The sequence below is a fragment of the Orcinus orca genome, chromosome 3 (assembly GCF_937001465.1).
Source record: "Orcinus orca chromosome 3, mOrcOrc1.1, whole genome shotgun sequence".
In the NCBI taxonomy this organism is placed as follows: domain Eukaryota; kingdom Metazoa; phylum Chordata; class Mammalia; order Artiodactyla; family Delphinidae; genus Orcinus; species Orcinus orca.
The window spans coordinates 38511222-38526188 of NC_064561.1; the positions used below are offsets into that span (position 1 = coordinate 38511222).

Genomic DNA, 14967 nt, shown 5'->3' on the forward strand with positions numbered 1-14967 from the left:
GTGGAGCTGCTGAGTGGATGTCTCCCTGTGGGCCTGGCTCTGGTGAGGCGGTTTCTGGCAGTTCAAAAGGACAGTTTTTGGCTGGCTGGCCCCTTGCAGTGGTAGGTAGCTGCCTGTTTTGGACATGTGAGGGGCAAGCCTGAGACCCCTGAAACCACGTCTGTCTCAGAGCTTGGCTCTAAGAGTGATTAGGTCCTGTCCAGACTGGACAGGACCATCCAGGGAGGCCTTTCCAATCTAGTCCCCGATGCCATCTTAAACTGCTAGAATTCAATGTCTGTGAGGCTACTTGAACCATGGCAGAAGGCTGCGAGTCCCTACTCTGTTTCCTGATGCACCAGCATAGCCCCACATCTCTGGACTGGTATTTCCAAAAGGCTTTTGATGATATTTGTGCTCCTGACTGCCTCTCTGCCCAGCTTTCTCAGACAGCACCAGTTCCTATATTCCTTTTGGCACTACAGAGCTTCTTGCATGTAGCAGGGGCCTGGGAAATGTTTACTGAATGACTGAGTGGATGAACGAATTAAAGAAATAGTGAATTGCATCTTTCTTGATATTTGACCTTCTCCCTTTTTCCTAGCTTGGTGCAATCCCCCAGTCTTTAGCTCTGAGGTGCTGGCATGCAGATTTTGTTCACCACTTTGTTTCGCAGTATATTCAACTCTCATTCTTGGCTTCCAGGCTCTGACTGCCACCTGGAGACCCTCCTGCTAGGCTGCATCCTCATCCTTATCTTCATCTTCACTGAGCATTGAATGAATGATCACTTCTTGTGGGCCAGGGACTATACTTGAGCTCATTATCTTGTTTAATTATTTTATCCCCTCTTTACAGAGAGGTGAAGTAACTCACCCAAGGTCACATAGCTAACAAGTGGCAGAGCTGGAATTCCAACCTAGGCCTGGCCAGTCATTCTGACATCCTCTCTACCTACGCTGGGCCTGTGAGAACCTCTCCATTTTCCTCCTTTGAGTTGTCTCCACAAATCACCAAGGGATTCCAAACTCTTAGTTCAGCCTGCTAAGCCCTGCAGCCCAAGATGAACCCTTGGATGCCTGGCCCTAACCCCTCAGGTCATGGAAGATACACCCATTACCAGCATGTGGTTCTATGGCTTTGTGGTTAATGTGTCAGGCTGTGGAATCCCAGAGAAGCAGTTTTAGTCCCAGCTCTAACGGACATACCTCAAAGAATATAAACTCTAGGAGACTATGATAGGTACTCAATAACGTGTTTGATTGAGTTGATTAATCAATCAAATTCAATAACACCTGTGAAGAGCATGGCTCAGTGATTGGCACAAACTAAGCATCTTCAAAGGATGGCTATTCTTTTTATTTACTATGAGAGGCCCATTTCAAATTCGAGCATTGATAAACTAAAGCTTTTTGACAACTGCAAGTGACTCCTATTCTACAGTCATGGTAGAAACCTAAAGTGATTCTCCTCCATCAAAATCAGGGACTAGAATCTCTACGTTGTTGAGCAGTCTAGAGTTTTTACCCAGTTCCGTCTTCCCTGACATGACTTTGCCCTCGTCTCACACAGAGTCAGGCCTGGCCTACAGCAAAGGACTGAGGGAGCAAGCCTGCAGGAGGGTGTTGTGAAAATTCTCAGCAATGAATCCCTGATGCTTTGTCTAAGGACTAAAAGCACAGTCAATTTATTTGTTGCCTTTCCATCTCCAAATCATCCAGCTCCTGCAGGATCCTTACTTGGGAACATTAACTCAAGTTTAGGGCCTCCTCTTCCTGTTGTGTAAGCCACCTTCCTACCCCACCTTGTTGGGTTTCCTCTCCCACCTCAACAAGCTTGCTGATGTGGAATGCATTTTATGCTGAGATGTCAGCCCTTGAGGGGCTGGGTCTTCACGAATGTAATTCAAGGTGGCAGAAGCTGAGCGGGGAAAGTGTAGTGTGAGCAATTTTCGAGCCAAGTTTGTACTTAATTCTGTGTAGTTTTATTTATTTTTTTCATCAGAAAAATCACTTTGGAGTTATTGATTCAATGAGCTGTGCGAGCAAAAGAGCAGTGTGAACCATAATGTGGTGTACAGTTCCGAGGAGTCAGTGAAATCAGTATCTTTGGGTTCGTGTGTGTAGCGGAGAGCTCTATTGAGATGACATTTGCATTTATTTGCTTTTCTTCAGAAGAAGGATCCGGAAGAGCCCCTGGGACACACTGAGTGCAGTCCCCTTCCTAGAAGGTAGGTGGACTCACTGAGAACGGCTATACTTAGAAGGTCAGGTACAGAGTAAGTTGCTACATGATCAAAGAAGAATGAGTCCTAAGAGGCCTTTTAAACCTGAGAATTACTGAAGGCGACTGGGGCAGAAAATATTTTCAAGAAAACTTCATCAATATATCTCCCATTCCATGGGCTTGTCTTACAATATGACATTGATATTCCTCCACTGAGACGCGGAGGTCTTTGTGTCCTTCCCTTGAAATGGGGTGGATCTTTGTAACTGGCTTGACCAACAGAATGTGGTGGAAGTGATGCCACATGACTTCTGAGGCTAGAAGGCAATATTGCTTCCACCTGTTTCTTGGAACGCAGCTGCCATGTTGTAAGGAAGCCCAAGCCATGGAGAAGCCATGTGCGGGAGGTGTTTCAGTTGGTCACCCCAGCTAGGTCTGCAGCCAGCATCAACTGTCAGATATCTGAATGAATGAGCCCTCAGATGAGTATAACCTCCAGCATTTGAGTTTTCTAGCTGAGACCCTCAAACATTGTGGAGCAGTGATAAGCCATTCCTATTGTGCCCTGACTGAATGCCTGACCTCCAGAAACCATGGGAAGTAATAAATACTATTATCGTTTTAAGCCACTAAGTTTTGAGGTGATTTATTACACAGCAATAGATGACTAATTTAATAGATGATGATTTAGAGTAAGAGAGGTCCTTGGAAATTGCTGACTGATATCGCAAGGAGGCTGGAGGTTCTGAAATTGCAAGGGGGTAGAGGCTAATAACTTCTGACAGAACTTGGCTTGGGAGAGGGAAGGAGATGCAACAAAGTCAAGAGCTTCCTGGGTGCGGTGAACCTTTGTGGGAGAGGTATGAAGATGATCCAGTCTCTGCCACTGGGTTTTGAACTTAACCCTCAAGGCAAGTGACTCTTCTCCATGGTCATGGCTGGGGATAGCTTGATTCCATACCTATGGATGCTGGAGGCTGGTAGCACATCCCAGCCTCTCAGGACTTCTAGAGGGTTCTAGGCCAAAGTCTACTTATTTGCCAGTGCCTATTTCTCTTGGATATTGTAGGAGATGAAACTCCCTAAAACTCATGGGCAATCATAAGGGCTAGACTGAAGATATAAGATCTCTGGTCACAAAACAAGGAAGGAGTTTATGCTAGTAGAGGTTCTTTGCTGTGAGCAACAGACAATTATTCTAGATGATTTAAGCAGAAAGTGAAACTATTAGAAAGGTTTGGATAGTTTCCAAAATCCCTGGGAGGCTAGAGATTAAGGGCCAGGTCACATGTCAGACCAGTTTGGTAAGGACACAATTGCCACAGCACTTGGAACCTGGATGTGGCTACTTCTCCATCAGGATGGAACCTCCCTGTTGCTACTTCTTTGGGTCACTAGCTCCTGATTCCAAGTCTAGGAACAGATGTATCTGATTGGTGGAGCCTTGGTCATGTGCCACCTCCTAGCTGCAAGTAAGCAGGGAAATCCAGGATCTAGAGCTTCATCTTTGTACAATGGGGGATTCCTCCCAGATAGGAAGAGACTTCAGGTACTGGACAGATAAAGAATTGCAAATATCCACTACTGGGTTGCTACTGTGGATATATCACTGTGTCAGTGTGTGTTTGTAGAGGAGAGGGAGCAAGACCCTGGGGACATTTCTGGGAAGAATATTACATTTAGAAAATATGGTGTGCTGGTTATTTCCTGCTTATTCTCAGCACCATTCTTGCCTTTACACACGCTGCTCTGCATTACAGGGCCTGGACCCCTGCAAACCACAGATCTCAGACCCGCTTTGTAGGTTCAGCCAAGGGGAAGCACTGGTAGGAAGTTGGATGGTGGGAGGAAGTGAGACGGTGTGCTCTTCGTGTGATCTTTGGGAGTGACTGCATCTCTGCCAATTCCAACCTCAGTCACAATGGCTCAGTACCGGCCTGGGAGAGCCCTCCCTGTTGGTCCTCCTTCATGGCTCCATCACCCTTTCTGGCACCCCCAGTGGCGCAGTCATAAGTGCATTCCTGCACTTAGATAATAACATGTTCTCGTCTTTGTCCCAACATAGAGCTGCTTTCTGCTTTTTCCTAGTCTCCGGCTTACCTCAACTTTTCCTTTTTGTTCTTTTAGCATTTCCAACACTTTGTAAGTACTTTGCTGGATTAAATCCACTGATTTGAAATATTAATCTGCTTGCTGTTTTCTGACTGGACTCTGACTGCTACACTTGGTAATTTGGTGAGAACTATAGGACTTATATTTATAACACTGTTCTCAATTTCAAAGAGGTTTAATGCTTGGAATACTCCCGTTTCTTCCTTTTTCCACCTGCTAAACTCATATGTAGCATTCAAAACTTTGTCCAGGCATTCATTCTCCAGAAGCCTTCCTGATATTACCCCTGCACTCTGCCCCTCTAAGCCCTAAAGTGCCAAATATAGTATCACACGCTCACAGGGAGGTATATGACAGTAGTGTTTGTTGATGTTCACAGTGACAGTCATGAAGATTAAAAGTGTATGTTTGCAAGAGAATGCTTCAGTAGCTTTTCTTAGGCAACTGTGCTGATCTCTGAGTCTGGAATTCTAATCCAGATTCCATTAGTAGCTAGCTGTGCAACCTTGGAAGTCAGATGACTTTTCTGGGCCGTAGTTTCCTCTCCTGAAAAATGAGTGGGTTCAATCAGGAGGGTGATGTCCAGACTTTAAAAAAATTTTTTGAGTAACATCACATGGAAACCCAGCAGGGAAACCAGAAATAGAAGATCTGGTTGAAGTCATGGGTGGGCATTCTAGAGTTTCATAAACTCCAGTCTTCCCCTAGCCTCAAACCCTTGGCAGTACCTTCATCATTCCACCAGGGATCCATGGAGCACAGTTACAACTCTGCACTAGATCATTTCTTCTATGTATTTCAGTTTTACACATACAGGCACAAAAAGAGGGGATCCAATTAAATATGATGCCAAAAAAATTGCTCAAATGATAGTCTGCACATACCTTACTTCAACCAATAGACTTAGAAACCTGGGTGCAAATCTTCCTTGCTACCTTGTCAGATAAGACATGTATATTTTGGCCAACTGGATAACTACACCATATTCAATGGCAGATAAAATGAAATCCTGTGGAGATATCTGAATAAGGCATAGTCCAAGTCCTCACACCATGAACCTGATAAGATCATTATAATAGCTTTGAATACTGAGGCTTAGTTACCCTGTAACCAACATTTTCTCTTGAAAGTAACCATGTCTGTGTTGGTTCACCTTTTCCAATTCTGTATGTAGCCTGACTAATTGGCTCTACTGAGTTGAGGTGGGTGTTCACCATTAACACAGCTTGATACAATAGGAAATCATCTTTGTAGTCAGTCACAGAAGATCCAGTTTTTTGGGTAAAGTTCAAGTGCACCAAATTGTGCTTTCCTTAAGGAGGGAAGAAACATGGGAGCATGGGGCAAAACAGAATCGGAGAGTCTCAAGTATGGGACCTGTCTGGAGTTGTTATTAAGAAGAAATTTTGCCCATGAGAATTAACAGATGTTCTCTATCCACTCAATTTTTCATCATTATTGTCATCATTATTGCAGCCAGTGTCATTACCTTCAAAGGCGCTAAGCATTTACTATGTTCCAGAGTAATGCTCATCATGTCTAATCCCCACAATCATCCTACCCTTATTTTTTACAGAAGAGGAAACTGAGGTTCAGGGATGTTCCATTACTCACTTTTTTGCATTCACTAGTCAACAAGTAACTGAACTGGGAGTCAAATCCATATGGGCTTAATTATGAGACCATGCTCAAAACCACGACATCCTACTGCTTTCCCACTTCTAGAACCCCACAGTGCAAGGGTGGGCTCCTCATTTCTCTTTGTCCTATTAGCATGATGATATCCGTCTGTCATGCCATTGTCAGTACATCTTTTCACTCATGGACAATCAAAGGCCTGTGAGGTCCCTATGGGGGGCTCCTGGTGACCCATCCTCGGCTTAAAGCAGCTTCAGGTGTCTGCCTTCTTTCCATGTCTGGGACTTCTGGCCACTACTGAGCTGTCACCTGGCTTGGGAGACCCACTGAATCAAGACTGAAACCAATTAGCATGGGAAACCTGCCAACTCATCCTCCAAGTTCCCAGCAGACAGCCTAATTTCCCTGGTGGTGAGAACTTCCCACTGGCAATGATGTAACCCCTGTCATGGCAGGGGTTTCCAGGATAATCATGTCTCTCTTCAATGGCTGCAAAAAGTCAATTAATGAGCTGAAAAGGCAGAAATGAAAAAGGAGGTGGAAGGGCATAGAGAACCAGGTAATATGGCTAATGATTAAAGAGAAAGGCTAGTCATTCAAGCCAGAGTATGGGTCTTGTGAGAAGCGATGCCTTGGTTAAAGGAGAGACCACACTGGCTCCTGATCTCTGAAATCATCACCATCCTTAGGGGCGTTGAAAGAGCACTGGACCTTGGTTTCAACCCTTGGATGATACTGACTTACGGTGTTTTTGGAACAAACCTTTTCCTTTTCTGTTACAGCGCATGGAGGCTAAAATTGTAGGTCCTGGACTCAAAGTGCTTAAATATTGAATCTAGTCTCCACCACTTACCAGCTGATTCTGACAAATTATTTATTATCCATAAGACTTAATTTCCTCAACTGTAGAATCAGATAACAATGATATTCATCTCACAGGGTTGTCACAAGGCAAATAAGGGGAAATTATTTCCCTTTAGCTTATAGGGTACCAAACACAGTGGCTGGCACATGGTAAGCATTCTCTAACTTGGGATGTTTTTGGCTGCAAGTAATTGAAACTCCATCTCAGAGTGGCTTAGAAAAGGAAGTGTAATGGCTCATGTGACTGAAAGTTTAGGGAGAGGATGTCTTCAGGATTAAATTAGTTCCTCAGTGACTTCCTCAAGAACCTGGCTCTTTCCATATTTCTATTTGTGATCCTGAGTGTTAGCTCCACTCCTAGGCTGGTATCAGGATGGGTGCCTTACTTCCAGGCACCACATCTACATATGTCAATGTCCTGGGGAAGAAAAAGGATGTCTCTCCTATGACTCTCTATTTGAAGCAAAGTAACTTTATTATTATTTTTTTAAATCCTACCAGCAAACTTCTGCGCATATCTTATTGTCCAGAATTGGGTCACATGCCTGTTCTGACCAATTACTTGTAAGACACATTTAACCAATGGAACTTACCCTGGCTCTGAGGGGTACAGTCAGCTTCACCTGAGGCTACACGGAGGGAGCTTGGATGTCCAAAGAAAACTGAAGTTCTGTTGGGAAAGAAGAAGGGAGATATGGATGCTGGCTAGGCATCTGAATAAAATCTCTACAATCCATAAGTCTTACTATTATTATTCTTACCATTACTCTTTTTATCATCAGTTTTTGCTTTGGACTCTTGCTCTCCCAGTCTCTCTTCCTGTTCTGAGAGTCATGAGTCTGATCTTAGCATTCTCAGTGTCTGCTGGGCTAAGTTTGGTCCCTGCCTCTTCTAATGAGAGGTCAACTGAAATGTACCATTTCTATTTCCAACTTTTATTCCCTTCTCAGAAATACCTCAAGCCAAACACTCCAGGTGTGCAGAGTTACTCAAAACAAGCCAAAGGATTGATTTCAAGATCCCAGCAACTGTCACAACAGTGAGTTGTGTAACTGAGCTGATGATACAGTTGACTAACTGCCAAAGGGTCTGCCTTTTTCTACTTCAGGAACATACCTGGGAATCCCTCCTCTACCCAAGATGGCAAGCCCACCTCAAATAGTGTTTTGGATTGAAGGGTGGTACATCTGAACATTTCTAGCTCCTCTGTGTGTTGCGGTCACATATTGTATGGCTAACACTTTTTTTTTTTTTTTTTTTGGAAGGATCAGTGCAAATGGTTGATAACAACCATTCCCATTTTGAAGGAATAACTCAAAACATAATAGCATGCCATTTGGGGGTTGGGAAAATATTCTTCAGTTACATGGGACAACCAGTTCTTTTTTAGTTTCCTCACCGTGAAACATAGCTTAGTCACATGCATAATTGAATTGATTTTTTCATTTGAATTTATCCTTGGCTTTTGGCCACAATGAAGGTTGCTTGCTGAGCAGATGGCACAGACCATGTTTTCTGTCTGTTGCAAATGGTCTGTTCAATCAACCATCAGCAACCCCTCAGCCGCTGGTCAGTTGGCCTGAGTCAACCAGAGAGTGATGTGTTTGGTTCCGAGGGTAGACTGGGTCTGTCGCCTCATAGCTTAGATAACATTTTTCCTCCAAGGGTCAAGTCAGACTCTGCTGTCTGACGTCATAAACTCCCAGGCAAATGGCAGCAATTCAGCATTATGGTAGTATTCTCAATGATCAGCCAGGAAGTCTCCAGAATCCAGCAGAATGAATTATGGTTCCTTGAGTAAGATGTTTATCACCCTCTTCTCAGAAATAAATTCCCTTTGTTTTCATCAGAGAATCATGAACACTTAGAGCTAGAAGTGACTTTGGAGGTTATGTGTTTAAATGTTTTTGCAGCAAAGTCCATGGGGTGGACCTAATTTGTGTTTGCTGCCGGGACTCTGATGTAGGGATTCAGTCTGTATGAAGTCCCCATAGATCTTCTAGGAGAGCCAGTGAGGAAATATGTTGGAGTTGACTGTTTGCTCTAGGCTGAAATTCATAAACCAAGATGGGGAACAAAGGTTGCCCCTTACCTCTTGAACCAACTCTAAGTTTGAGTCCAGTTCTTAGATGGTCTGTCAAAGAAGGGGAATAATTCGGCATGCTACACTTTTTTGCATCTTGCCCTCTATCCTGGTCCCAAAGAAACCATTCCCAGATTCCCAAAAGAGAGGGCACAGTAAGAAACTGTATTTGTGAGTCAAAGGAATCATTAACACCAGGCTGCAAGATACTCAGAGAGCATGGAAACTCTACTTAGGGGTATGACAAGAGTTTGGTGTTATGATTCTTGGAGTGGTAGAAGCATGACAAAAACCAGGTCAGACTGGGAGAGGGGAGAAGGAGCAAGGGCCACTTGTGGGCTAGGTAGCCTGTGACTGCTTGAGCCATGCCACCCAAGACTTGGCTCAAGGGAAGCAGTAAATATGGTGACCTGGAGAGCCTGGAACCAGCAGTTGTACAAAGGAACCTCAGTGGACACTAAGGAGGTGGTCATGTGAACTGAGTTCACCCACCTGTTTCCCTCCCCCATGACCTTGCAATCTCAGGAAAATTGGTTGACCTTCATTCATTCCAGCCATGATGCCTTGACACTGTCAGTTTGGAGGATTCCTCAGTATTCTCTCTCGATCTCTCTTTCAGGTTAGTTAGAGTAGGGCTCCGTTGATTGCAATTAAATTACCCTAACTGTTACAGGGTCCCTTTATGAATTAGCTAATTGCAAAATAGACAGACACTTAAGGAGTGAGTTTGGCCCTTCAGGGGGCTTGAGCCCTAAAGCTACCACTTCATCACTGTCCTGCCACTTGAACACTGCCAAGCACAGCTGTATACCTGGGCTATCGGGCAATGGAAACGTGTCAGTAGTGAATGCCTCACACTTCGCTGCAGGAGGAAAACACAGATGGTTAGCTATCATGATACTTCTCCATGTCAAAAATCATTGCTTTCTTTCTTGTCTCAGTATGACCTGTGCCAACAGAGAGAGGGCTCTGGGAATCAGCACAGCTGGAGCCAGCTCAGCTCAGCTCAGCTAGCTGTGGGACCCTGAGCAAGTCATTCCCCTCTCTGCAGTTTACTCACCTATAAAAGAGTGAGATAACACACAGCAACCCAGCATAGACTATTAAGAAGAGCAGAATTTCTCTGGTTGCTGGAAAAATGCTGGTGGGCCAGGTGGTGGTGGTGGGTGGAAATCTGCCTGCCAGTTGTTCCTGTCTTACCTCCTTCTTTGGTTCTTGAGGAACCCTAGAGGTCCAAGAGACACAGTTGATGATCACAGGGCTAGATGATCGCTAAGGGACTTTCCAGTCTATGAGTCAGTCAATTTTAATTTCTTTTACAAAACAGCCATATGTCCCTTTTCTCTAGCCCTTACCTAACCATAACCCTCACTACTCCATGCACACATACTTTCTCTATGAATACAGGGAAGAAGAAAATGGGCTGTTTATGTGGTTAGCACTTCCTGATTGGATCTTCTGTATTACCAGAGATGGCCAAGATCATTGACAGGATCTAAGGCGCCACTAATAACTCCAGTAGAACATGCTCCTGCAGATGGGAAGCTTGAGCCCTCTCCAGAGCACCTATGGCCACTGGTCAGGCTTTTCAGGGCCTCATGGCACTGAAGTAGAATTACAGAAGCATAAGAAGTTCTGAAAGGCCCTAGTCCCTAGAGCTCATGTTTGGACATCCTAAGGATAAAGTGCTTCTCTGAGAGCATCATGAGCCATTCAGACAAATTTATAATACTGATACTTAAAGGTATACAAGAGATGCCAGCATTTCTATTCACCCATACTCCTTTACCAAAGAATCTTCCCTTCCTGCTAAACAAACCCTTTGAACCCTTGCTAAAGAGGTGCTGAAGGATGCATGTTTGTACTAGATGATCCCTCCTTCCTGCCTACTAACAATTGATGATTGGTCTAGGAGTAGCCACCTGACTCAAGTGTGACCAATTGGTTCCTTTCTACCGGGACACAGAGCCCCTGTTACTTAATGCTGATGGACATGGAGCTGTATGGGACTATGGCTATGGGACAGCCACACGCTGGGCCATGAGCAATAGTGGAAACCAGCATGTCAAGAAGTGTACATAGTAGACACATGAAGTGAAGGTAGAGATCAGAGAACACAAGGAAGTGGGGGTAGTGGTGGTGGTGGGGCTTTCTGATATTGTTCTCATTCTACAAGTCCCTTTAATTCTTCCACATTTAGCTTACTTTAGAATCCCTTTGATGCTTCCTTTAAACCTGAATTTTCACTTGAACTAGCTACAATAGGCTCTTTTCCTGGCAACCAGGAAATCCTTAATTAAGACAAAAGACTTAATGAAACAAGTCATGGCACCATCTACCGTGAAAGGGCTTGTTTACCTCTCTCTCTTTTTTAAGAATGAATTTATTGGATTCTTCAATATCTGCAAAGCAATCGATGTGATACACCATATCAATAAATTGAAGAATAAAAGCCATATGATCATCTCAATAGATGCAGAAAAAGCTTCTGACAAAATTCAACACCCATTTATGATAAAAACTCTCCAGAAAGTGGGCATAGAGGGAACCTACCTCAACATAATGAAGGCCATATATGACAAACCCACAGCAAACATCATTCTCAATGGTGAAAAACTGAAAGCATTTCCTCTAAGATCAGGAACAAGACAAGGATGTCCACTCTCACCACTATTATTCAACATAGTTTTGGAAGTCCTAGCCATGACAGTCAGAGAAGAAAAAGAAATAAAAGGAATCCAAATTGAAAAAGAAGAAGTAAAACTGTCACTGTCTGCAGATGACATACTATACATAGAGAATCCTAAAGATGCCACCAGAAAACTACTAGAGTTAATCAATGAATTTGGTAAAGTTGCAGGATACAAAATTAACGCACAGAAATCTGTTGCATTCCTATACACCAATGATGAAAAATCTGACAGAGAAATTAAGGAAACACTCCCATTTACCATTGCAACAAAAAGAATAAAATACCTAGGAATAAACCTACCTAGGGAGAGAAAAGACCTGTATGCAGAAAACTATAAGACACTGATAAAGAAATTAAAGATGACACAAATAGGGCTTCCCTGGTGGCGCAGTGGTTGACAGTCCGCCTGCCGATGCAGGCGACACAGGTTCATGCTCCAGTCTGGGAAGATCCCACATGCCGCGGAGCGGCTGGGCCTGTGAGCCATGACCGCTGAACCTGCATGTCCGGAGCCTGTGCTCCGCAATGGGAGAGGTCACGGCAGTGAGAGGCCCGCATACCACAAAAAAAAAAAAAAAAAAGATGACACAAACAGATGGAGAGATATACCATGTTCTCAGATTGGAAGAATCAATATTGTGAAAGTGACTATACTACCCAAAGAAATCTACAGATTCAATGCAATCCCTATCAAAATACCAACAGCAGTTTTTATAGAACTAGAACAAAAAATCTTAAAATTTGTATGGGGACACAAAAGACCCCAAATAGCCAAAGCGGTCTTGAGGGAAAAAAACGGAGCTGGAGGAATCAGACTCTCTGACTTCAGACCACACTACAAAGCTACAGTAATCAAGACAACATGGTACTGGCACAAAAACAGAAATATGGATCAATGGAACAGGACAGAAAGCCCAGAGATAAACCCAGGCACCTAAGCTCAACTATTCTACTAAGAAGGAGGCAAGGATATACAATGGAGAAAAGACAGTCTCTTCAATAAGTGGTGCTGGGAAAACTGGACAGCTACATGTAAAAGAATGAAATTAGAACACTCCCTAACACCATACATAAAAATAAACTCAAACTGGATTAGAGATCTAAATATAAGACCAGACACTATAAAACTCTTAGAGGAAAACATAGGCAGAACACTCTATGACATAAATCACAGCAAGATCTTTTTTGATCCACCTCCTAGAGTAATGGAAATAAAAACAAAAATAAACAAATGGGACCTAATGAAACTTCAAAGCTTTTGCACAGCAAAGGAAACTACACACAAGACGAAAAGACAACCCTCAAAATGGGAGAAAATATTTGCAAATGAATCAACGGACAAAGGATTAATCTCCAAAATATATAAACAGCTCATGCAGCTCAATATTAAAGAAACAAACAACCCAATCCAAAAATGGGCAGAAGACCTAAATAGACATTTCTCCAAAGAAGACATACAGATGGCCAAGAAGCACATGAAAAGCTGCTCAACATTACTAATTATTAGAGAAATGCAAATCAAAACTACAATGAGGTATCGCCTCACACCAGTCAGAATGGGCATCATCAGAAAATCAACAAATGCTGGAGAGGGTGTGGAGAAAAGGGAACCCTCTTGCACTGTTGGTGGGAATGTAAATTGATACAGCCATTATGGAGAACATTATGGAGGTTCCTTAAAAAACTAAAAATAGAACTACCATGTGACCCAGCAATCCCACTACTGGGCATATACCCAGAGAAAACCATAATTCCAAAAGACACATGCATCCCAATGTTCACTGCAGCACTATTTACAATAGCCAGGACATGGATGCAACCTAAATGCCCATCGACAGACAAATGAATCAAGAAGATGTGGTACATATATACAGTGGAATATTACTCAGCCATAAAAAGGAACGAAATTGGGTCATTTGTAGAGACATGGATGGATCTAGAGGCTGTCATACAGAGTGAAGTAAGTCAGAAAAAGAAAAACAAATATCGTATATTAATGCATATATGTAGGACCTAGAAAAATGGTACAGATGCACCGGTTTGCAGGGCAGAAATTGAGATACAGATGTAGAGAACAAACGTATGGACACCAAGGGGGAAAAGCAGCGGGGGGATGGTGGTGGTGGTGGGATGAAGTGGGAGTTTAGGATTGACATGTATACACTAATATGTATAAAATGGATAATAAGAACCTGCTATATAAAAAAATAAATAAAAGAAAATTCAAAAAAAAAAAGAAAGAATAAAGCTGCTATAATCATCAAAAAAAAAAAAAAAGAATTTATTTTTTTATTTTGGCCGCAGCATGTGGGATCCTAGTTCCCCAACCAGGGATTTAACCTGCACCCCCTGTATTGGAAGTGTGGAGTCTTAACCACTGGACCGCCAGGGAAGTCCCTTGTTTATCTCTTTATTCACTCAACTGATATTTACCTAACCAAAATGTGCCAGCACCGTAGATACCAGCATGAAGGATACAGTGATGAACAATATTTAGGGATTTGAAATTATTTCAAGTGTGGAATGGTTGAAGCGTTTAGTTTGGTGAGGAAACAGCATGACGGCTGTCATCCTTTATTTGAAGGGAAGTGACAGGAAGAGGAATTAGACTTTGTTAGCCCCAGAGGGCATAAGAGTTGACGAGCAGAAATGAGAAGGGGGTAGATTGGGACTCAACATAGGAGAGAACTTTCCAGCAGTTTGGCACTGTCTATAGATAGAACAGTTTGTCTTGAAAGTTGAGTTTCTCCTACCAAGGGGCCAAATGACCAGTTTTCACGGATTTTTGTAGGGTTGATGCAAACATTATATGAAGGTTTAGATGAGATGACCTCTAAGATTCTGCCCCAAAGCTCTAGGTTCTAATTTTACCTTGGACCTTTATGGTCTTCGTGATTTCAAGTAAGTTATTTAACTTCTCTGAGGCTGTTTTCTCATCTGTGAGATGTTGTGAGAAATAAATGATGCAGCACTTAGTAATGACCTGGTACAGAGAAGGAACTCAGTAATTGAGTGTTTTCTTGATTCTTCTCTGCTGCAGGTGAGGCTTTTCTTTTCTTGAAATGCTGCTTTCTCAACTTCCACTGCCAATTCAGGGATTTGATTTGCTTTAAGCAGCTGTAGTCCTTGAAGATGATATAGCTTGTGTCTTATTCTCCTTGCTTAGCATAGGGCTGTGCACAAAGAAGGGCCTTAATAAATACTAGTAGATGCGATCTAATATGGAGTCTTAGCTAACAGTCTTTACGGCAAAATTTATGTGAGAATGCATGTCTCCTCTGTCCTTTAAAATTGAATATTGAGTCACAAATAGATGCAGTATACACACAGAATTCCATGCACAGATATGCATGCATGCACCCAGACTGCACCT

General features: G+C 43.0%; 1 protein-coding gene across 25 annotated transcripts in view; it reads right to left on the bottom strand.

Moving 5' to 3' along the window:
- The window catches only part of ADRA1B (adrenoceptor alpha 1B), a 633734-nt gene that overhangs the window by 118971 nt on the left and 499796 nt on the right, over positions 1-14967 (bottom strand). For all 25 annotated transcript variants that reach the window (XM_049708459.1, XM_049708460.1, XM_049708476.1 and 22 more), the window contains one exon: positions 7413-7489. The gene's annotated coding sequence lies outside the window, so the exon portion shown is untranslated. The remainder of the gene's footprint in view (positions 1-7412; positions 7490-14967) is intronic.